The following is a 23,468-nucleotide window of genomic DNA, read 5'->3' on the forward strand; positions in this document are numbered from 1 at the left end:
CTGTGACAAAACACCATGACGAAGGAAGCATAGAAGGAAGAGCTTCTTGGGCTTGTGGTTACAGAAGGCTGAGTCAGGGCAGGAGGCAGCTGGAGTGGAAGGTTGGGGTTTATATCCTCAGCAGGCACAGGCACAGAGAGAGATGAACTGGAAATGGGGCCGGGCTGAGAACTGTCAAAGTCCATCCCTAAGGACCTGCTTCCTCCAGTAAGGTCACACATTTTAAACCTCTGAAAACAGCACCATCAATTGGGCCCAGCTATTCATATACTTGGAGCCTATGGGAGATACTCTCATTCAAAGCATCAAAATAAACATGCTAAGCTGTCATTTAAATGGCTTGAAAACTTTTGATCGGGTATTTTCTTGGGCCAGTTGATGCCATTCTATCAAAATAATGAAACTGAGCAGGCACACTCTTAGCATTAAAAGGTAAGATCAGAGACAACATCTGTGTGCTGCTTACTGCAGTGAACAATCGGGAATAACAAGCACGAGGGGAAAGGAGACAGAGGAAGGGGTGGAGGAAAAAGCAATTTATGTTATGTGTTATTGAAGTGACTGCAGCTTCAGGAGAAAAGAGACAGACATCAGCGTGCTGAATCTTTGGAGACGTCTCTGATGAGTCATTGGAACCAGTTCTGCAAAGGGGAGGGAAGAAGAGGGATTTATTAACAGGATTAGAGTATGTTCCATGGAGCATCGACTGTCCGCTCTTCTGGCTTGTGCTGCCAGAACAAACATCATGCAGTCACACCATCGGCGATGGTTTCTAGAACATCGAAGTGCTATAAAGGCAACAAATGCTTGAGGAAGGAAAGCCTTCTAAGGGGAAAACAGTGGGCTGTGAGTTATAGTGTTTTAGCCAAAAGTATATTATGTTGGAAACTTCCATAAACAGGAAAGACTCTACCTTCGACAGCATATTAGTTTACTAACTGTATGTATTCCAAACCTTCTAGGTCAAATTCAGTTCTCAGAGTGTACCTGCCAAAGAAGGCAGTTTGGAGAAGAGGCGAACCCTCTGAACAGTCGTGGTCACCGGGAAGGTCAGCTTGTTGGTAGCTCTGTGAGTGATATGGCTAGGGGTTGTTTCCAAAATGATACTTGACATTAAGAACACTAGCAATGGGGCTGGAGAGATGGCTCGGTGGTTAAGAGCACTGGTTGCCCTCTCAGGGAACCCGAGTTTATTTCCCAGCACCCATGTCAGGTGGCCATAAGTACTTGTAACTCCAGCTCCAGGGGATCTGTCATTCTCTTCTGGCCTCCGTGGGGGCCTGCACACATGGCATACACATACATACTACACATACAGACACATTAAGAAAAAGAACACTTACCAGAATGACAGTTTTCTCTTGTAACAGACTGTACCATATCATCACAATATTTTCTCTCTTTTGGAACTCTTCTGTATAAATGCAACAACCTAAAAATGATAATTTTTTAAATATTAAAAATATTAGGTGTGGTCCTCTCCTGTGAGCTGGAGCTGTGGTCCTCTTCCATGAACTGTGATCCCATCCTGTGAGCCTGAGTTGTGAGCTAGAGTTGTGGTCACTACTGTAAGCAGGGGCTGTGGTCCCACCCTGTGAGCCTGAAGCTGTTGTCCTATCCTGGGAGTTGGAACACTATTGCCCCCAACCTATGAACCAGAGTTGTGGTCTCAGCCAGTGAACTTGAGCTGTGGTCACCACCCCTAAACTAGAGTTGTGGTCCCCTCCTGTGAGCTGGATCTGTGATCACCTTACATGAGCCGGAAGCTATAGACCCCTACTGTGAGCCACAGCTCCTCTGGTTGTAGCTGATGGTGGAGCAGAGCATGGACGACTTCCTGATGTTGGGCAGCAGTTTCAGTCTTCTCTGAGTGACTATATTCCCCACAGCCCCCAGATTGGGCATGGCAGACGCTTTGCTTCATATGTTGGGAAGAGGGAAGGCCTCTGTTATTTGCAGATTCTGGTCTTGGGAGGTCTGATTCTCTGGAATGGACCTCCCACCTCCCCTGAGGGTCAACTGTGGTCCTCAACTTCACAAGTGGTCCTGCGTATCCAGGCCTTGACATTGGACTGCTGCCATTACCAGGCACCAAGATTTTTCTTTTACTCTTCTGCACCCCCAGTATGCCTTCATCTATACCCTAATTGAACTTCTAGAGATAAAAATCAGTGTGGGAAGTTATAAAAAAAGGAATAGAGGTTCTACTATAATAATATGCCTTCACCTATGCCCTAATTGTACTTCTAGAGATAAAAAATCACAGCCTGGGAAGTTATAAAAAAAGGAATAGAGGTTCTACTATAATAACTAAACTGATATAATCCTCAAACTAAACATATGCAACTATATCACAGAATATACATTTGAAATTTTATATGTCTATTATAATTCTGAATATTCTTTACTTACAAAACAATCCTACCAAGCTTCAACAGTAATGTGAAGTTTGTCACTGTTCCTACAATGTGAATTTGCCATTCACTCCCTTTCCAAATTCTCCAACCTATACAAAGTCTTTCACTGTAATCATCTTCTTAAAGAAAGCAGTACTAATAAAATACTGTGTTTAGTGAGAGTGAATTTTCTACACATTTTGGAGAAAATTTTGCAGCTTCTTCTAGGCACAAATTCTGAAATGCAGGTAGTCTCAAGCAGAGAAGATTGGGTGCAGATTGTGTAAATTGAATTTGCAATTAAGGACAACAACTTGCACTTCCATACTATTATACAACATTTTAAAAATTAACACGCATATGAAATACATATTTGGACATCACTTTTCACTAATACTTAACTTTGACTAATACAAAAATATAATTCATACTTGGAAAATTACAGGTAAGAATTAATTTTTTCAATTTAGGAGCTAAAATTGAAAGAAATATCAATAGCTATGCACAAGTGTGTTTTTAATCTATTTTTAATTTGTTTCCGTCAAACCTGAGATGTTGGTCTATTGTCCTTTGCATTGCTGTGAACCCATTTGCTGCTCTGCTCAGAAATGCTAATGTTTCTGTGCCTCGCAGAGCCTGGCTCCTGCAGCGTTGGCTTCGAGCTTCACCTTGTTACTCTTTTCAGCTCCTTATTAGAGAAAAGATGCTGACCTCTTACCTGGGGCTCTTATCCATTTAGAACTTGTGAAAGGGCAGCTCATCTCAAGGCTCCAGTATGCCTGCTGTGTTTCTAAATCATCTTTCCCATTCGCATCTCAGAACAGAAATACACGGACAAAGTACCCATCTCTCTTCCCCTATTCTGTAGTTACCAGAGCCCATGTAACTTGAGTCCATTTAAAAGATGTCACCTTTGCACAGTTGATTCTAATAAAGAGAAATTATCCCAGCATATGTCTTTTCCTACCACTTCTCTCATTTTATTCACTTGCTAATAGCCATTAATTACTATTTCATGGAAAACAGAATTGCAGTGTCATATTTCCTATATGCTTTTAGGAACCCTGGTTTGATTCACTCCAGTACCAGTTCTAAATCTCAGCTTTTGGAGGATCATTTTTTCTTCATTAATTCAGACGTATTTTAAACATGGCATGCCAGAATTGTTTTTAATGTGGTGTTTGGGTACAACAGACACTGACTGGTTTTTAAATAATAGAAATCTTTGCCAGGGCCCACATTTGGATGCCTTAAACATCATTCTCGAACCTGAATTTAAGACATTTTCATGCAAATTCAAAGCAAGCGTACAACTTTCACTGATGACACCAAATTTCACAATCTTTCTTCTCTTTTCTTTTTTTCTGGTATGGGATTGATTTATACAGGGATTCTACTTTGATGAATGACCCCGGATGAGAACCCTTCTACCGGTCAACATTCATGCTTCAAAGTAGGTTTGAAGATGGGGTCAAAGGGCTGTGCACCGTGTGAAATGAAACACCAGTGTGTGTAGGGAGACTTTTACAGTGTGTGTGCCCTGTTGGAAGTCAAATTGCATTCTGCAAAGGAATCCCACTAGGAAAAGAGGAAGAGGCATTTTCAGAAAGTCTTTGACCAGCGGGAAGGTGAGAGGTTTATTATAAAGGACTCCAAAAGAATTCTTGGTGGTGCAGTATTAGTTCTCAAATCAACATAATCTCCAGTTTTTACCAAAGAATAATAGGGTAAAGGCAATCACAGAAACTGGTCCAAATAAAGTTTCATATTTGTATGTAGGAGAAAAGTTCTGGACTAGAGATGGCGGCTCCAGGTTGCTAACTGTTTGGATTGCACATTAATTTGTCTATAGGTTACTTTCTCATTCAGAAGCATGAGGTTGATGGAAAGGAGGCAGAGTTCACAAAGTCTCTGCATAAGTGAGATTTTAAAAGATATATTTAATTTCATAAAACCTGAGAAAAACAGAAAGACAAAAAGCTTCACAGTTTAGAATGTATGTTTTCTTATTAAAAGAAAAGATCCAAAGCACGGAAAAAATTCATCAAATTGAACTGAGGAATGTTCCTGCCAGGGTCACTCCTCATACCATCCTTATGTTGTACTTACAGCAAGGACCACCACGTGGTCACCAAAAGCTTTCTCTGACACAGAAAAGCATGGAAGGAGATGTAATACAGGTATCTTTTTTCGGCATAAATGAAATTTTAAAATGAAAAACAAAAATATGCATAGAAGAAATGGATTTAAACGACTAATTTAGACTCTGAAAGTCAGCACACTATTCTTTTATTATGGGTCTCTAGACATAATTTAATAAAAAATCTTTGGGGTGGCCATTTTCCTGGGGTAACAGGTACCAGGATGACTTCCTGCCTACTAAGCTATGATTGGTTCTGGAAAAGTCAGGAAAATGGAGAAATAATCCCGGGTCCTTTATCTGTTTCATTGAAAAAAGTTCAAATTAATCATCATCTTTTCCCTCTGCCATCATCAACATGATCTTTTCCATGTTAAGTGTTTACTTAAAGTTCTTCAATAGATGAGCCTGACCTGTAATGTGGAGTACAGTTCTTGACCAGTCTATATGCCCTTTTATTATTCAACTCTTGTAAAAACAAATGTTCAGTTTTCTCCAATTATTTTCTTAGCCACACCACACATTACAGTAGTGTTTGTTTCGTCCTCTTTCTTTAGATATGTACTGCCCCTTGTATACTTATGATACCTTTATCTTACATCTCCCTCCTTCTGTCTGCCTGGCTTGTTCATTCACTCTGTTATTCAATTATTGAACAAAACTATATTGGGCACCTCCCAAGATTCAAACCCCGTGCTAGGTGGTTTTGAAAACCAGCTCGGAACTATGTATATACCCACAGTTGTGTGTGTCTAATACCATATTTCTAGCACCCTCTGTGTGTGTTTTCACAGTTTTGCCTTGTATGTCATGTTGCTTATATGTGTTTCTCCCTGCAATCCTCTGAAGGCAAATTCTAGGCCTTGCTCATCTTGGACACCAGCATTCAGCTTGCTACCTGTTGTCTTAGTCACTCTTCTGTTAGAGAAATACTGACCCAAGTAACTTATAGAAAGAAGAGTTTATTGGAGCTTACGGTTCCAAAGGGGCAAGAGTCCATCACGGTGGGGAGGCATGGTGGCAGAAGTGGCTGGAGGTGGAGCAGAAGCTAAGCTCTACATCTTCAAGCAGGTACAGGAAGCAAGAGAGTGACTGGAGATCCTGCAAGGCTTTAGAACTCTCTAAGCCCACTCCCAGTGACGTGCTTCTTCCAGGATAGCCACACCTTCTAAGAACTCCTAAAACAGTGCCACCAACTGGAAATAAAAATGTCCAAATACTTGGAGCCTATGGGGGACATTTTCATTCAAATGACCACACCTGTGTACAAGAATTATAAGATTAAAATGTTGTAAAACAGTGGACAGTTTATTCCTTCATTTTTTGGTTAAGTGTTGTAAATATATAGTCATCATTGTATAAAAGATTGGCACTTCAAAGTAGAATCTGCAAAGCACTGAAGCAATTTACAAAATTGCTATCCTATGTCAGATAGTTGGAAGAGGAGAGAGGGTGAGTGCACCTTCAAATGAAAACAGAGATGACAGTAAAAGAAGAGAGGTGCAGTAGCAGATGACTTATTCATCTTACAGTTTCAGCACCTAGCACAGGGTTTCAATCTTGGTAGATGCTCAATATAGTTTTGTTGAATAATTGAATGACTGAGTGAATGAACAAGCCAGGCAGACAGAAGGAGGGAGATGTAAGGAGATGCTATATTTGGGTAAGTCTAAAGGAGACGATCAGAGAATGAAAAATGTTCTAGTTTGATCACAAATAAACAGCAGAGAAATATATGAAGTCTTAGCAGAAGGAGAAGAGAACAAGCCTAGACTTTTTTAAGGAGAATTTTTGTGCATATAATTTATCATAAATCACCAAATTTAAGTGTGCATTCTGATGGAGTTTCAATAAATTTAGAGTTGTTCCATCAAAATCACAATCTAGTGTTAGGACATTTTCATCGCTTCAGCGAATCCCCTCATACCCCTTTCTGTTAAGCCTCATTTTTGCCGGCAGCCGCAGGCAAACATTGATCTGTCGCTGTACTTTTGCCTTTTCAAGAAATCACACAAATCTCACTATACCATGTGTAGTCTTTTGTGTGTAGCTTCTTTGAGCATGTTTCAGTTGCTTGATATTACATGTACCACTGATTCATTCCATTTCCATCACTGATTAGCATTTTAATCATGCTATTGCTTTGAAATATTTTTATTGCTCAGTGTTAAGGCTCGAGAGTGAAATGTACCCCATGGGCTCATGTGTTTGAACTCTTAGTCACCTGTGGGTGGTGTTGTGTTGGGAGGTTTCAGTAACTTGACCACCAGGCCTAGCTAGTAGAAATAAGTGGCCGGGGCCAATCTCGAAGCCTTGAAGTTGTTGCCCACTTCAAGACCTAGCCCATTCTCTAGGCTTCCTGACATGCCGGCATGTGAATAAGCCACAGGGCAAGCTCCTCACACCACAGTCAGAGCTGCCGTGGCTACCACGCCTTCCTGTCATGATAGGCAGATACACACTGATAACTTGAGCTAAAGTAAACCTGTCCCTAATTAAGTGGCTTCTGGCAGGTATTTGTTTTTAGCAACAAGAAAAGTAACACACATGGTGCTATAACCTAAATCATTACAATTTAATTGTTTTTATGGAGAGAAATCGCCATCACTCTTCCACATAACCAAGAGCTCAATTGCAACAGTTTTTTCAATTACAAGTGCTAATTTACATGAAAAGCCAAAAAAGGCTAACTGTATTCTACTATTGGAAAAAGTTTCAATTTGAAACTTTATGATAATGCTTTCATTCCTACTTAAAATGTCTTGCTTTCAATTTAAGTAATTATACAACAAAGCTGGTTCTGAGCATGTACAACTTAGGCCAGGCTTTATTTACAACAAGGTAAAAATGATTGACTTTTAAATTGCCAAGAAATATGATTTGGTTAATTGCAGAAAAGAGACCATGATTCACTACAAGGCCTGTGTCCATCTAAGCAAGAAGAGTTCCTGTTTTCCAGGTTTGGAAATATCTTAATGGTAACAAAGTAAACGCACTGTCAGGCCAGAGCATGTTAAAAGCTTCCTGAGGAAAACCCTGTTTTGGGTTTGAGAATTTGCTCTGTTCAATCAGCAGAGGTTGAATTCCATTTCCTAGATGCACAATACACAAACAGGCAAAAGAAAAGTCAAGTATAAGAAGCAAAGGGAACAAAATAAGAAAAAAAACCCAAAACAAGTGTTGAGTAGTTCTAATCCTGGACCTTTTAAAAATATAATACTTGCATTTATCCTTTGAGAATTTCATACATGTCTACAATGTATTTTGATCGTATTTATCTCCCACTCTCCCCCATCCAATTTCTCCCTGACCCTCTCTACAACCCCTCCCTACTTCGTGTACTTTTTGTTTTGATTAGAACACTCTTGAGTCTAATTAGTACTGCCCAAATTGCATGGGTGTGGAGCCATCACTGCAGCAAGGGCAACTTACCAGGGACACAGCCCTAAAGAAAGCTGGCTCTTCCTCCCATAGTGCCATCAAGTGCCAATAGCTCCTCAGCTAGGGGTGGGGCTTCATGTGCCCCTCCCCCATCCATGCTAGAATGTTGACTGGTTTGATCTTGTGTAGGTCTTGTGCAGGCAACCAGAGTTGCTGTGAGTTCAGGAGTACAACAGCCCTGTTGTGTCCAAAAGGCACTCTTAAACTTCAGTCCTCTCTGGCCTCTGATTCTTAAAAGATTTCTGCTCCCTCTCCTGTGATGTTCCCTGCACCTTGGGAAAGGAATATCATATAGATGTCCCATTTAAGGCTGAGCACTCCACAGACACTTATTTTGTGCACTTGACCAGATGAATATTAACTGCTACCTGGGCCTCTTTTATTGGAGTTCTCCTGCAGCAGGCAGGGATAGGTAGGTGAACTGGTCAGTCCACACCTCACAGTAAACATTGAAAATGGGGGGATAGCAACCTTGTCTTCCATAGCAGCTTCAGTCCTGATGTGTATGTCTGTCAACACCGGTGTCCCCCAGAACTTGTGTTTGGTTTCTGTTGTTCTGGTCACTTTCCATTCCCTCTCTGAGAAAGAGAAGCTGACTAAATGATTAGGCTTATGAGGTGTATAGTTCCTGTAGACATTCAGGTTTCTCCTTACAACTTTAAGGTGAGTCTACTAGTGGCAAGAAGGAAATCACCATTGTCCAAAGTGGAGCTCACTTATGTGAAAAAGAGAAGCCCTACATTATACATTACATAAAACAAGGCTTTGACTTTTTATAAAGTTAAGAATCTACAGTCCAAAACCAACATGATACGATGATTGTCAGTAACCATCAGCAAAAAGTGGTGGCTTAGAGAGGTGATAGTTTGCTCCTAACTATAAACATTCCTAAAATTTCTTTGACAGTCCAGTCTTGGGTGTCTCTGTCAGTGCTCTCCCTCCTTGGCAACATCTCTACTATACTTAGAGTAGTTACAGCCAGTGTTTTCAATAGTCTGGACTTCATAGGGCCACAGAGAAGAGAGGTCTATTATTTCTAAAGGACCACCATTTAACTTGATTTTCCAATCTATTTCACAGGTAAATTTCATGGCTGCTTAATCTTCTCAGATACTTAAGAAAAAGAATAGTCAGTCAGTTTTAAAATTATACCTACCTATCCAGTGAATGGTTGTATCTACTCAGTCCAGGCCTGATCAATGATGTGTGTGAGGAATGAGGTGGTGTTTGTTAAATATAGTAAGAACAGCATTTGCTGGTTTGGAAAGGAGCTGACACATAATTCATAACTGCCTTCCAGAATGAGGTTTATTAGAATGAAAAATCCCCAGTGCCATGATTGGTGCTCAAGGTGGGAGGGAGAGCATTAGAGAAAAACAATATAGTATATGGAAATCTAAACACAGTGGGCCTTACAAAGAAGGAGAGGCTTCCCTTTAAAGCCTGAAGAAGTTCATTAAGATTGGTGATAACAGAGAAAGGAGAGGGGGGGAGAGAGAGAGAGAGAGAGAGAGAGAGAGAGAGAGAGAGAGAGGAAGAGAAGAGAGAGCAGGAGAGAAGAGAGAGAGAGAGGAAGAGAAGAGAGAGCAGGAGAGAAGAGAGAGGAGAGAGAGGGGGAGAGGCCAGAGGAGCTTCTTCACAGAGCATCCTTCACATCACTTCCCAAAGCAAACCCCCCTTAGTCCCTTAGAGGTCTCTGAACCAATCCTCAGAACAAAAGAAAGCTATGACTTTTTATAATTTTTTAGGAGCGGTAGAAAGTTTTCAACAGGTGATTTAGTTCAACATAGCCTACACGGCAAAGAACATAGATGAACTAGGTACTGGTTAGGCCATAAATCAGGGACTGTTGGCCAAAGCTCAGACAGCTTCGTAACTCTGTCTCAGAGAGAGGGGGGAGGCATGGCTGATCTCTTCAGGTGGTAGGATCTGTCATTTTAAAAGTGACCACCATCTGTGAGGGACAGGCCCTTGTCTAATAGTTTTTAGCAGCTATTGACCATCTGTTTTCTTGCCATTTGATTTTGTGTTTGAAGCAAGCAGGATGGATGATGTATAGGGATCCTTATTTTGTTCTTTAAGTGATGCCGTTATTGTCTACTTTCAGTCAGTGCCATACCCTGGAACTCTTCAGCCCCACACACCATCTCTGTGGCAGCTGGTAGATGACTGACCGTCTTTGGGATACGTATTTGGACCTTTACACAGCTTCCAGACATCGTTCCACTCTTGCTCTACTTTTCCTAGTCCCCACTCAGTTGCTCTTGACAAAACTCCATCCTCACCTCACAGCCTCTGTTGGCCTGAATACATCTGCTCAGGTGGTAACCTTTTGAGGTTTCACACCAACATACCTATTTAAACCCAGCTATAGTTTAGACTACAAACTGTATACTTGCTAATCTCATCCTGAGGCAACTGGTCTAACACTATTTTCTTCTAACTACACACCTTATTTCAATTGTCTGATGGCTGTCTTCTACCTTACTACCTTGAAAGGACTTTGACCTGAGAAGGATGGAGGTTATGATCACATCTTAATGTTTAGAACCTACCTTAATTCTTGGTTCAGGGTAGGTATTCATTAAATAGCTGGTTAGTTAATGCAATTTTCTAATGAAGAATTTGGGGCTGAGATGTAGCTTAACAGTAGAATACTTGACCATCATATATGAAGCGCTGGGTTCAATCTCCAGCACCAGAAAATAAGTAATTTTAAAAATAAATAAATAATGGAAAAATTCCTAGGACACTGTATTAGTCAGGGTTCTCCAAAGAAACAGAACCAGTAGAATGAATATGTATAGAGATTTATCAGCTTAGCTCACAGGATAGAGTCCGAGTAGTCCAACAATGGCTGCACCACACTGGAGAGGCTGAGAATCTGTAGTCGCTCAGTCCACAAGGCTGGATGTCTCAGTAGTCCCAATCCGGTGCTGAAGGTCTGACAAATTCCAAAATATCAGCTAGTCTTCAGTCTACAGGATCAAGACGAACTCATCAGAGAGAGAGAAGGCAAGCCGCAAAAAGCCCCGCGTTCTCCTCTGCCTTGGTCTTTTATACCGGCTGCCATCAGAAGGTAATGCCCACATTTAGGGTGCGTCTTCCGGCTTTAGATGATCCAATCAAGAAGACCTCTTTCATTTCAGTTAATCTCAGATCCAATCAAGTTGACACCCAGGATTAGCCATCACAGACACTAATAGGATTGTCAAGAAAAAGTATAAGTGATAACTATTTTCTGGAAATCAGGTTTGTTCCATGTTATTTAACATTTACAAAATTCCAAATAGAAATTCCTATGGTGCTTCAGTTGAATTGAACATGGTTAATCCCATCTTTATGTTCTTTACCAGAGCCACCAAAATCTGGGATACTGTAGAGTATGGGGTTAGTGTAAGTGACACTTCCGGATGCTTAGTTAAGCAATTCGTTTACTTAGTCTCAGCTCCCATGTGTGAGTAGTGCTGTGGTTTAGAGAGCCAGAAACCATCTTTGATGAGATGAGTAGCATTCCCGTGACAAGTCCCTCCGTGGTTCAGTATGCATGCCACTGCCTTGGGAAGGGCAGGCTGGGTGCTGCTCCAGTTTGTTCTGTTCAAGTCCAGGCATGTGGAAAAGACACAGCTGCAGCAATCTCACTTTTGCTAGCTGCAAAAAATCCTTATTTTGGTGATGCCTAGCCACAATGGCTTTTCCTCTTTCTTCTTCACTTTTTTACAAACAAAACCAAATGAAAAAAAATCTGCATGTGCTATATTCGTACTTTCAATTTTATAAATGTTCCTTTAGCATCTCCAACTTCCAAATCTCTACCCCAGATTATCTATGTTAGAAACAAAATTTACAGAACTCTGTTAAAACTTTTGACAAACCACCCTCAACTATCAGTAGAATCAAAGACAGGGGCCTCTTAGGAGCCCATAATTTGCTACCTAAGACCAGTTGGGGTCAATTATTCATCACGTTCTGTCTGGGAGAACGTAGGGCAAGATAACAAACTGGTTTTTATGTCTGCATAAAGGAAAGCTGAATATGAAAAGAATTTTAAAGGGCTTCATGGCAAAACAAAATAAAATTGCAATTGCTGTATAGCTTTAAATTAGGATTATTCATTATAAAAATGAAAGGAATACATGTATTTCCTATTTTTATAGTAATAGAAATAAGGAATCAAGATATAGGTAAAGCCAGGGAGGTGAGATTTTATGATTACTATAGAAATAGTGTTCCTTTCATTTTTATAACGAATAGTCCTAATTTAAAGCTATACATTAATTGCAATGTTGTTTTGTTTTGCAATGAAGGTGCAGTAAGTAGAGTCTAGGATTCAAGCCATTTATCAACAGAATATGGGTTACTGAGATTTTCTCCAGATGTGTGTGTGTGCTTTTAAGACTCCGAGGCTTCAAAGTCTCTTATAATGATATGAGTACTGTCAATTTCATAATCCTGGTTTTTCTTAGAGTAGAAATATACATGTGTTACTTTTCACTGACAAAATGTCTGACAGAAACAATTTAAAGGAGATAGAATTTATTTTGGCTCATGGTGAGATGGGTGTGAGAGAGCAGAGACACTCCCATCATGGTTGAACAGGAGGTAGAGCCAAGGGAATGCAGGCCCTATGCCCTACTTTGCTTGCTCTTTCGGCACTTTTTGTTCCAGGCCCTCAGACCAGGGGAAGGCAAAGTCCACATTCAGGGTAGGCCTTTCTCCTCGTTTAACCTTCTCTGGAAAGTTATATCCTCAGATACATGCAGAGGTGTGCCTTACTGATTTCGTAGGTGATTCCAAGTCAAGTTAAGACGACAGTGAAGATTAGCCATCACACAATCTGAGGTGGGATGAAAGTTTTACTGACAGGTTTAAGAAGGATGCGATCCTTGGTGTGTCTTCCTAGAATACGCCTAGGGATCTCTTCACACTCGTTTCCAGCTGAGGAAAGCCTAGTCAGGTATAAGCACTTTTCAGTTGAAAACTTGCTATGTGCTTTATTTAAACTTTGGAAAGGGGCCAGAAAAGGGGTTTTGTCCCCATTTTACAGATAAGGAAAATGAGCCTCAAGGAGGTTAAATGAAGTGCTCAAGGTCACACTGTATTTAATAGCAATGTTAGAATTAGAACCCTGCTCCTCTGGTTTTCAACTTCATGTTCTATCTGCTGTGTGTTATTGGAAAGCCTGAAAGGTTATCACAAGGAAAAGAAAAGATAATTCAGCTGCAGACTGATTAACCCACAGGGGAATCCAATCAACGCTGGTGGAGAGCCAGGCATAGCAGGTTTCCTTCTACACTGATGTTTTTACCAGGACAGCACAGTATCTCCCATCTGGATCAGAATCAGCATTCCAAATACCAGAACAAGCTAAATTACTCTTTCCTTTCCTTTCCATTCCCCGCATCTGTCTTTTGGGGGTGGTTATATATGTTGCTAACATTTTTAGCTGGCAGTTCAGAGTAAAGCTCTTTATTGTGCTGCTTTTTGTGGGCAGCCCCAGCACCTCTCTGGATTTGTGACTGTGGATGATGAATCTAATAAAAGAGTAAATATGCACGTGACTCAAAACGAAAGTGCTAAGGCAAACTCAAAGGCCGCTTAGAATTTCTGTAGGTCAATTACCATTCAGGAGGGCACATCTGCTGGCAAAGCTTCCTTCTTTGAGTGGAATGCTGGCTCACATTCAGGAAATGGCATTTTAAGTGTGGCCTTGCTGACTTGAACCAAGAGATTGTTTTGCCTAATCCTGAGGGAATCAAGATACAGGTAAAGTCAGGGAGGTGAGATTTTTATGATTACTACAGAAATAGGAAATACATGTGTTCCTTTCATTTTTACAACAAATAGTCCTAATTTAAAGCTATACAGCAATTGCAATTTTGTTTTTGTTTTGCCATGAAGCCCTTTTAAATTCTTTTCATATTCAGCTCTCCTTTACGCAGGCATAAAGCTGAGTACTAATTTGTATTAACTGGAACACACACAATGCATTTAGCAGAAGCGGCTGTCTTTTTCATTTATTTTAACAAACAGCTTTTCTCAGTAAGTCTGAAAAGGGCACCACTTTTCCTCCTCTGTGTTTCAAATCACTTTACAGTCTATATTTGTGCATTTGATTCTTAGTTTTCACAATGTAGAACTCACAAGGCACCATTTTCCAGTGTGAACTCATGTGTAAGTGTGACTTTTCATTTTGAGGGAAACTTATTTTGTCTTATTACATAGTTTACTAGTGTAAAAATAACTGAGTGATCTTCTATTCCCAATACCCTGACTTCCAGTGGCCGTCCATAAATTTTAATTGTATCCAAATCTAGATAAATTCTTCCTACTTTTGAACAGTACTTAGGAGGTGAGGAATAAGGTTAATTCTAGTTAAGGAAAAATTGGGAAAACATGTTTTATCACATTGTTGAATTATTATCATTTTCAGGTTATACAAAGTAGATTCAAGTTTATTTCACTTTGAAATTGTCTATTAAAGAACTGCTCTCTTATTGGTTTTCATAGTGGTTTTAGGTAAATATCGGGAAAAACAGGGATAATTCTACAATCTCTGACCTGTCTCTTTAAGATGTGAAACAAGAGCAAGGAGCAAAGTGTCCGCAATATTCTTTATAATTTCATGGGGTCTTCTGAGGAAATGTGCCAATTTTATGGGAATTCGTAGGGAAAAATTTTGATTTCATGTGGATTCGAGTGAAAAGGTAAATTTCATGGGATTTCTAAAAATGGCTGGATTTCTCAGGATCCATGAAATCTATGACAGCCATGGAGAAAATGGGCTGCTCCTGTCGTGGAGTAAATTTCAGTGCAGTTTGGCAAAAACTTTAGTTTTTATATACCTGCTATGTTGTGTATTGCACAGCCTGAATCTTTTTGACCATTTACTCTCTTATTGATGTCTGTGGATACCAGAGATTGTACTGTGTATACATAGCAACAAATAAGACAACACGGGAGGTTTGTTAGTTGCTAAGAGTATACATGCTTCCATCACTGACAAGCAGTGTCTCTATGCACAATGTTGGAGCCAAGGTCAGTGTGGCCCAGAGTTGTGATGGTAACAATTCAGGAACTGGAGGCTCATTCCCACAGTCATAGTCTCAGAGGGTTGCAGGATTTTAGGATCTGAGGAAACATTAGACAGTGGCGTTGTTCTCCTAGGGTGCGCTGAAGTTTAAATATCTGCAACTGAGTTCCTGGGAGAGGTTATTTAAAATATAGTCTCTGGCTTCATACAGACCAACTGACTCAGATTTTGAAAAGATGGAATTTGAGAATTTGCCTTTGTAATTTAGCTCCCTCTAATTCTAATCCTGATGTACACTCCAGTCTGAGAACCACTGTTCAAACACAATTTTTCCCAAATTCAAACAGTCTAGTACAATGTCTCATGTGTCTTCTGAATCTTCCATATTTATGACGTGTCTCTATAGAAAATAGGTAAAGGACCACTTCCTGGTCTTATGATTGGACCTGGGCTGTGTTGTACAGAAGAACCGATTTCTAAGCAAGGGTGGACATCTGTGCCTATGGAATAGCTGTAAAAACATAGCTACAGTAGAGAATACAAATGCACTCTGGGTGACCAGCAGTGTTTCCATGATGCATTTTCTTGAAGTAGTCAACAACTCTTGACAAAGTTCCAAATAAAGCAGAATATAATTTACCTCACTTTATTTTTTTAAATTTATTTATTTATTTATCTATTTATTTTTTATGTGTATGAGTGTGTTGCCTGCATGTGTGTGAGTACACCTGTGCCCACAGAAGTCAGAAGAGGGCATCAGATCTCCTGGAACTGGAGTTAGAGACATTGTTAGCCATCATGTAGGTGCTGGAATTTGAACCTGGGTCTTCTGTAAGAACAGCCAGTGCTCTTAACTACTGAGCCATCTCTCCAGCCCCCAATTTACCTCATTTTATATGATACCTACTCTTAGGGACCTTTCAGTGCATAGTAAAAATGAAATGTTGTCTGTCTTAATATCTAAAGCAATGTTAGATGTCAGTGCATTTAGAGCATTCTCACATACCTGAATGTCCAAGGGACATTTGAAGGTGTGTAGAAGCAAGAGTAGTCTTCCTGGTTTTGGGACCATGGGTATGGCAAGATTTCCAGCATTCTTAGAGCCCTGACTATTAATGCCCCCATGGCCTCCTCATCGTTGTGTTGACAAGACTCTCTAAAGTCTTCGAAATGTCTCCTAGGGTGGAACTTACCAATCCTTTGATAACCGTTTTTGTTGGTTCACTTTACCACATTATGTCCAGACATTTTGAAACTGGAAATACGGTAAGACAAGTCTTCTGCTTCAAATCTTTCTGTGTTTCCTATTTCTTCAGGGTAAAATAAAATCACTGACTTTAGCATGTGGAGTCTCTATGGTCTAGCATGGTGACCTGTGGCTTTGGGCATATTGGTCTGTTTAAACACGGGGCTGCTCCACACAACTCTGTTTTCAGAGTTGCATTTTGCTTTTTCTAGAATATTATTTCACTTTGATCCTCCAAAACATAAGAATCTCATTTTTGGTAAAGTCTTTGGGCAGTTGATATGTTGGCTCGCCTTTCTGCTTGCTCTCATAGGCGTAACCTAGGCATGTACTATTATGAAACTACTGGTCTATTCAACATGGGATAGAGCTTTGGTGTTTCTCTAAAGTGTTTCTATTTCTCATGGTGGTCTGCAGCATCATCAGCATGCTTTCATAGATCTTTTTATTTCTACAATTCATAATGTTTCATTACACTGAGCATTTTGGCCATATCTAAAACTCTCCTTGAAATTCCTAGAAGTCCCCTTATTCATCATCTTCTACTTGTGGGCATGCTCAATAAATATTTCTTGATCTTACCACCCACAAGACTGCCACTCTTTCTATAGAATTCAGCTCTGTTACAATGTCATGCTATTGAGAATTTAATGGGGCTCAAGTACAATGCTCGATACTGAGGCTGGAGAAGTGATGGAGACATGGTCTTTGTTTGTATGGCTCTATTAATCCATTTACAAATTTTCCCTCTCTCTTGGGGTGGATTAAGAGCCTTTCCTCTGCCAAATCTCTTTTTAAAGCACTTACCTTACAGTATTGTATTATAGGTTCTAAGTTTCTCAAAACTAGACAATGAGCCATCTCTCTTTGCACATGTTCAGTGCCTGTTGTAGTGCTTGGCTCAAAGTAGGCACTTAAATAGTGAGTGCAAACATGGAAAGTTCATCAGCTGTTAAGGCAGCCAACATGCTACTAGAAAGGCCTTGAGTGTCAGCCTTGAGAATACTTCCTTTGTATTTTGAGTTCTGATGCAAGAGATCTGTATTTTGAAACAGGCCATCTTGCCTCAGCCCCTTTCTTCCTCATACCTCATAGACCGTTCCTCTTGGTATCAGTCCCATATCTCTGACTCGATGCTCCTAACCTCATCTCTTCTCTAGGAAGGAGCTGCCAGAGGAGGAGAGGTTGATATTTGAATGAATCACTTTATATGGATCTTGGTTGTAAATGATGGGGGCCAGCTAAAGGTTCACCTCTAATACCTGACAAATTAACCAGTAGAAATGCAATAGCATATTTTCAAATTTCCTGTCATATAGCTAAAAGTTACAAGGGAAAGGAAATGGCAGCCTGGACCTGCAGACTTCATTTTTAAAATCCTTCATGTAGTATTTAGTTTCCTATTAGGCAATAATCAATTTTATTTTTTGTGCCGAAGTTGATTTTTGATCAGGATAATAGAAATCAATATAATATAAACTTACAAATCCTGAAAAATTAATCTTCAAGAACATAACTTAGGTGTTGAAAACAGTAGAATATTTTTAGAAGCAGACATCTTTTCTCCAAATGAGACAAAATGACAGCCTAACCCTTTATGTTTTTATTAATATGTCTATTTGGAACAAAATGAAAAATATTAATGCACTGTCTACCATAGTAAGCGGTAGTGAGAAAATTTACAATTCTTTTTATCATGGACAGAGATTACTTTAAAAAAGGAGACCACCTTCTGTGCAAAAATTCAGCAAATTTTAAAAATATTTCCTGAAATTAATGATATTTAAAATGTAAAAGTCCAACAAGACTAAAACCAACTTGCAGACCATAAGATATTTGCATAATGATATGAAAACAATCATATCAAATTCCCTTCTAGTAAATAGCCTCACTTTTGTCTCTGAATCAAAAAATCATAAATCTGAGATGGATGTTACTTTTATAGAATACTGCAAAAAAGAGAAATAATCAGATAAAACATCCAGGAGCCTGGAACACAAACAGAATAAAAAAACTTTATAGTTTCACTTGGGTGTCGGGCCTACTCTCACTGCCCACTGGCATAGTCCACAACTTAAAGACCCAGAGGAAGGGAATGTTGGTCCTAGCTTGTTTTCTTCTTGACAGGCTCTCCAGTCCTTTGAACACCAATTTTCTTATCTGTTAAATATCAGAAACTTTTCTTCATGGGTTTATTGTTATATCAGCAGGTATAAAAAGCATACTGTACATGAAAAATGATTGAATGAAGTCTGGGATACTATATGATTGTCAATACCATTAAGTATTATTTATTTCTTGTTTATTTTCCATGAATGTCTAGCCATAACTTTGTCTTTTGTGAAGACAGAAAGTGCATAGACGCACTTGGTCTGTAGAAACCCTCTCAGCCTTTTAGAAACCTTTCAGCGTGCATTAGCATTCATCTGCTGGAGGCTGTCTCTGGATACTCCTTGATGTCATTAAGCCTCTGCATCCTCGTACAGCAAGGGATTTTTTTTTTTTTCTTCACAAACCAAGCTCTTACATTTCAATAGGCAAGCAATGTGAGGAAATAAATATCTAAAATCAGAATTGTAAATGAATGTCTTTAAGATTAGAGCCTAAAATTATGTTGGTGTCTTTAGACATGTTTTCAATGAACTAAACTCTACAGAAAATTAAAGCACACTATTAAAACTTAGCTCTATTTCCCATCCCTAAAAGGCCCTGTTTGGTTTTAAGAAGATATTTATTTTGTGCAGTGTCAAATTTCTGTTGATTGTTGCATTTCTTCTTCCTTACATAAATGCATTCATTTTAGTCTTGTCTCTTAGAATCGTATCTATATTTTGCTAGGTTCTGGTTATAGGCTTCATTGCTAGATGAACACAGTAATACCTAACTGGGTGATCAAAGCAGGTCAGTTCAGGGTTCTCACCCCCATGAGACATGAATAGGACAAAGGGATAAATTCGGGGTTCACCCTCAAATGGTGGCTGGCTGAAGCCACACTTAACCTTCACCTAGATTCATGACAATCCAGGGACGGGCTTGGCTCTGACAACTGTATTAGATATGTGAAGATCCAAGCTGCTCTCTACATAACTCAGGGCAGAATAGGGATTGCTTTGTAGGCACCCTGGCTGTTTTAAAGTTTTCTTTTAACCCAGTGACTTTGAAATGTCTCAGTATATTTTTTTGTGTGTGAGTGAAAAGAGATTCAGACAGAGAAGAGCTCATGTTCCCTAGGGCAAATCGTGTTTTCCGCTTCTCTTTATACCAAAGTTTTTCTTGTATTTTATCTCATATCTCCACCTACAAGCTAAAGATTTGAGCAGTTCTTTTCTTACCAAATTTAAGGTATGGATACTGCAAGGATATGTACTGTCCACTCAGTGTTAAATGCTTTCAATGCACAGAAGGTCAATGCAGGAGTCTCCTTAACATCGTGCCATATTATGTGATATGTGAACATTATTATTCAAGTTCCCAGATCACCAAATCCTGTAATATTTGTGGAAAAAATTTGAATTCTTCATTTCAGAAAACAAAGATAAAATGGTATTTTTATAGTTGTAATCTTTATCAAGAGTTAGCTGAGTGTACATTTTTTCTATCCGTAAATAGGAATGTGATGAAGAAGCATCATGTCCCAGAATCCTTTGGGTGCATTACTGCATAAATGAATCACATTATCACAAAGGTCCTAATGACTAGGTCTTTGGAATGAAATTTTAGATGAGTAGGAATGGCCTCAGGAAGGCTAAGTGAAATACTGAAAATTACACAGTTTATAGATACTAGATCCAAAATTTAAAATCAATGTTGTCTAATTCTAAAGGTCACACTTTTACCTTGGCTCCTGATGCCTCATAGGAAGAAAAAAAAAGAGGTGCTTGACCTAGCCAGCAAACAGGTTTCATTTCCTTGATATCTGAGTAGTCCTCATGAAATGCTGAAAGTACCAACCTGTTACATTTCAGAGCTGCCAAATACCCTGGATACTGGTAAATTTTCAACTAAAAAGAATACAAAACTTAGCCCCTCTCCCTTAGGCCAACTGACAGTCCTTCTGAACCAGCCCCCCCAACCCCATTCCTCAGGAGAGCTCTGCCTTTACTTATTGGGACACCTGCTTCTGCACCTTATTTGCTAAACAATGTATTGAAATAGAAATATAGTAAATGCATTCAGAGAAAAGGGAAGAGAACAATGGTAGGCCAGTTAGGCTCTCTGTTCTCCTGGATTAAAATGATGAATGAGGTAGTTTGGTCATATGATTACATTGTAATATATAATTAAATAAATTCCCAAGGAAATAGTTCATAAATAAAACAATCATGTTTTACCTATGCCTCAGCTCTAATTCCTAGTCCACACTTGGCTTGAATCAGGTGCATTTTAATTTGATGAAATAGTTATCATCTAGTAGGAGCCAAAGACATCTCTTTAGATGACACCTATACTCCCATGTTGCTATCAATATGTTGATTCAGTCCTATTTACTTGATGTTTAAATTTTTACTTTGTTTTTTAATCAGCATACGAGTAACAGTTGCACTATAGCATTTTATACAGTTTGCTTTGGCGGACGGCCCTCCCCTAACTTGTTCCCATCTACTCTGTCTCCTCGCCCTCCCCTAACTTGCTCCCATCTACTCTGTCTCCTCGCCCTCCCCTAACTTGTTCCCATTTGCTCCCAGTAGACCCCTTCCTGCATTTGTATCTTACATATTGTTTTACCCTCTTCAGCCCCTTTCCTTATACGTCTTTCCCCTCTTGCCCCACTTTCAGGTTTCATGACCCATACCTTCACTTGCACGCACATATGCACTCACTTACAATCATAAATAGCTAGAATCTGTACCTGAGTGAAGATGTGGTGCATTATCTTACTGGGCCTGGATTTGTCTATTTCACTGAAACATGCATAATTTCAATTTGTCCCATGGCTGAATAAAATTCCCTTGTGTATATATGCCATATTCACTGTCCGTTTCCCTTTGAGGATCTATGAAGACCTATGCTGTCTTCGTTTCCTACCTATTATGAACAGAGCAGTGATGAACATATATGTGCAAGTATCTGTGTGGTAGGATAATGAGTCCTTTGGGCATATGCCCAGGAGTAGGATAGCTGGGTCACATGGTAGTTCTACTTTTAGTCTTTTGTGTATGTACATGTACATGTGGAGGACAAAGGATAGTTTTGGGTGATGTTCCTCACTCAGGTAGTGGCCACATTTTTTCCCTTTTTTTCTTCTGAGATGGAGTCTCTCATTTACCCAGGTCTCTCATCAAGTAGGCCCTGCCACACTGGCTGGTCAACAAGCCCTAGAGATCCATCTGTTTCTACCTGCCTAGCATTGGCATTATAAGCACTCAGCACTACACCTGGCTTCTATTTTAAACAGGGTTTCTGAAGGTCAAATTCTGTTCTTGTGTTGGCCAGGCAAGCACTTGACTGCCTGAGCTACCTCCCCGGCCTCCATTTTCATTTCTCGAGACACCACTGATTTCTGTAATAGCTGCGGCAGTTCCCGCTCACTGCTATCACAGTGAATAAGGTTCCTCTTTACTAGCATTATGGCCAACATTTGTTGAAGTCACATTATTTTATAATAGAAGATTGTGTTCAGGAATCTTGAAAGGTTCACAAGAAACAGAGCCACAAATATGCCTCCTAAATTTTTCACCGTTAGCTGTTTCTAAGAAATCTCTAATAGGCTTCTTTGTGCAAGGTCACAGGATAGTTTCTTCACAGAACTTTCTAGTTTTCACGTTTTTGTTTCATGTTGGGCACTGTTTTGGGTACTGGGGGAATAATAGAATAAACAAAGAAGAGATTATTATTTAAGTAGCTGCCACTTTGTGCATGTGCACATATGTGTGTGGTGAGAAACTGTTTATGCATATTAGCATGAGGGAAACAGGTTATAAACAAACATAAAATCTATTGAGCACTGTTCATCTGTGTCACTAATGATGCATGTCATATTTAAAAGGCCAAGATAAAAAAAGGACTGCAGGGGTTATGGCAGTTCCTGTTTCACACTTAATAGTGAAAGAAGGAATCTCTGATAGGTTATCTCCAAGCAGAGACCTGAACTCTGAGTGCATGAACTCTGATTATCTGAATAAGAAGATAGCAAGTGGAGGGAATGCTACAGGCAGAAGTTCTGAGGCAAGTGCATGTCTGGTTTTTTACAGAACAGCAAGAAGGCCAGCATAGCTTGATGAAAAGAGGCAGCTGGTAGGGCAACAGCAAGGATAAGTTGGGTAGGGTTTTTGTTATGGTTTGGCTTTTCAATGTTACCCGAGATTCTGATAGTAGAGACTCGGTTACAAGTACTGTTGGGAAATGGTGGAACTTAATAGAAGAAAGTTAGGTCATTGAGGCATGCACTTGAAGTGGTTTTAAGACCCTTTCTTCCTCTGTGTCTTTGATTCCAAGGTATTATAAGGTAAGTAGTCTCCTTGACCATGTACTTCTGTGTGATCTTCTGCCTTGCCACAAGTTCCAAAGCTGTGGAGGGAAGCTATGAGTCAAAGGAAAGCTTTCCTTTTGTCTCAGGTGTTTACTACAGCAATCTAAAGCTAATATAGTCTTCTAGGCTATGGCTAAGATATTATTTTTTTCTTTTAATACAATGGGCAGCATTAGTTGACTTTGAGAAAACATAGCACACTCCAGCTTCTATGATCAGACAGAAAACAGGACCAAGCATGAAACAGCTGTTTTCTTTAACTGCCTGTGGCAAACGTATGGTTTTGTATGGTACTGGCATACGAAGAGACACTGTATTAGTTGCTATTGTGTAGCTTTCATCCAAGTACCTGAGAGAGCAACTTCAAGGAGAAAGAACTACTTTGTCTCGTGACTTCACAGGATTCAGTCTATGGCTATGTGGATCTGTTCCCTTGGACAGATCATCATGGTGCCAAGAGCATGTGGCAGATAAGGCCCCTCACACCATGATGGACAGGAGGCAGAGAGGGAGGAAGAGACTAGGTACCACATATAACCTTCAAAAGCATGCCCCTGGAACATATATCCTCCAGATAAGCACTACCTTCTGAACTTTCCATAATCTCCTAAAATAGTGCCCTCACCTAGGGACCAAGCACTCAGTGTGTGTTGGGGCGAGTTCATATTCAACTTATAACCATTACTGAGTCAGTACACCCTAAGATCCTAAATGTGAGAACCTCAATGCCAGCTTGGGTGCCA

General features: G+C 39.8%; 1 long non-coding RNA gene across 1 annotated transcript in view; it reads right to left on the bottom strand.

Annotated features, from left to right (window-relative positions):
- Positions 1–453: 453 nt before the first annotated feature.
- The window catches only part of LOC103740609, a 31,390-nt gene continuing 8,375 nt past the window's right edge, over positions 454–23,468 (bottom strand). The window contains exons 2-3 of the long non-coding RNA XR_607552.1: positions 1,344–1,432; positions 454–641 (exon numbers count right to left, since the gene is read on the bottom strand). This is a non-coding gene — a long non-coding RNA (uncharacterized LOC103740609). The remainder of the gene's footprint in view (positions 642–1,343; positions 1,433–23,468) is intronic.

This window comes from Nannospalax galili, unplaced genomic scaffold, assembly GCF_000622305.1.
Source record: "Nannospalax galili isolate Female #2095 unplaced genomic scaffold, S.galili_v1.0 scaffold41, whole genome shotgun sequence".
Lineage (NCBI taxonomy): Eukaryota > Metazoa > Chordata > Mammalia > Rodentia > Spalacidae > Nannospalax > Nannospalax galili.